This window comes from Gekko japonicus, unplaced genomic scaffold, assembly GCF_001447785.1.
Source record: "Gekko japonicus isolate JY-2015 unplaced genomic scaffold, Gekko_japonicus_V1.1 scaffold6423, whole genome shotgun sequence".
Lineage (NCBI taxonomy): Eukaryota > Metazoa > Chordata > Lepidosauria > Squamata > Gekkonidae > Gekko > Gekko japonicus.
The window spans coordinates 25131-27010 of NW_015164402.1; the positions used below are offsets into that span (position 1 = coordinate 25131).

Genomic DNA, 1880 nt, shown 5'->3' on the forward strand with positions numbered 1-1880 from the left:
CAGGGCCTGGGCAAAAGACAGACAGAGGTGATTTCCCTCTGCACAGCAACCCTGGACTTCTCTGGGGGTCTCCCATCCTAGTACTAAGCAGGGCCATCCTGACCCGGATAGCCCAGGCTAACCTGATCTCATCAAATCTCAGAAGCTAAGCAGGGTCGGCCCTGGCTAGTATTCGGAAGGGCGACCTCCAAGGAATACCAGGGTCGTGACGCAGAGGAAGGCAATGGTGGTAAATCACCTCTGAGACGTCTCTTCGCCTTTTGTAGCGTTTATAGCACAATACACAGTTTGATATACAGTATGAACCAGGGGTCATTTCCTGCGGGAGCGCACAGGAGCGGAGCTCCGGCAGTAAGGGGCCCAGGGGGCGGGGACATGCAACAAGCCCCGCCCCCTGCTCCCAGCAGCCCTCAGTTGGGCCACGAGGAGCAAGAAGCAACCAGGTAAGTTGCAGAGTGCCCACCCCCGGTCCAAAACAGTCCAGTGGCACCTTTAAGGCCAAGTTTTAGTCAGGTACAAGCTCTCCCTCCTCTGTGAGGGCAGATCTGCGCGTTCCCCCCCCAGCTAGCAATCCAAAACAGTCCAGTGGCACCTTTAGGCCAAGTGGCGCCTGAGTGGTGGGTGTTGCCTTCTGACACACTTCTGGTGATGTCAGGGTGTTTTGTATGTGCAAATGAGTTATGCTAATGAGCTCCTGCACCTCTTTTTCTACGAAATGATCCCTGGTATGAACTGTACGGAAAGAATCCTCCCCACAGTATAGATTAGATTGATTAAAGCACTTTTTGTGTGTATAATGAAAAATATGTTCATTATATGTATATGCCTATCTTGCATAACCCTGTTAATGAGTTAATGAGAAAATTGAATAAAACTGATTTGGGGGGGAAAAACAAAACAAGTCTCGCTTGCCACCTAGTGGTGCACGACACCAAAAGAGCGAAAGCTTCCGGCTGCCAGACAATCTTAGGATCTCCTGATTACACCACACATAAAGCTATATGATAATTAATTAGTTAACTAACCAACCAGGGCCAACGCTGCTTAGATTCCAAGATCTGACACGATCAGGCTATCCTGGGCTATCCAGGTCAGGGTATGAACATAAGAAGCTATCTGATGCCAAATCAGACCATTGGTCCATCCGGGTGAGTATTGTCTATCTCGGGCTGAGGTCCTTCATGTCATCAATTGCCTGGTCCCTTTAACTAGAGATGGCGGGGATTGAACCTACGACCTTATGCATGCTGAGCAGATGCTCTGCCACTGAGCCAAAGCCCCTTCCTCTTGCTTTATACTGAATCAGACGATCGGTCCATCAAGGTCAGCATTGTCTACGCGGACTGGCAGTGGCTCTCCAGGGTCTCAGATCCACTGCCCAGTCTTTTTAACTGGAGATGCCAGGGATTGAACCTGGGAACTTCTGCATGCCAAGCAGAGGCTCTGCAACTGAAACACAGACCCTCTCCGGAAGTCTCCGGGGTCTCAGGCTGAGGTCTTTCCCATCACCTCTTTGTTGTTGTTGTTCAGTTGCACAGTCGAGTCCGACTCTTTGCGACCCCCTTTTAACTGGGGATGCCGGGAATTGAACCTGGGACCTTCTGCATGCCAAGCAGAGGTTCTGCAACTGAACCACAGACCCTCTCCACAGGTCTCCGGGGTCTCAAGCAGAGCTCTGGCACATCACCTACTGCTTGGTCCTTTCAACTGGAGGTGCCGGGGATTGAACCTGGGACCTTCTGCATGCCAAGCAGAGGCTCCACCATGGAGGCACGGCCCCTCCCAAATCACATGCCCAGGCAGATTTTGAAAGAGCATGCAACAGGACATAAAGAAATATTGTGAAGATTACACTTCAGAGAGGGGAAGGGAACTGTATC

General features: G+C 51.1%; 1 protein-coding gene across 2 annotated transcripts in view; it reads right to left on the reverse strand.

The window, feature by feature from the left end:
* Positions 1–1880, reverse strand: part of LOC107108471 (tsukushin-like) — a 26192-nt gene that overhangs the window by 21925 nt on the left and 2387 nt on the right. The window lies entirely within an intron of this gene.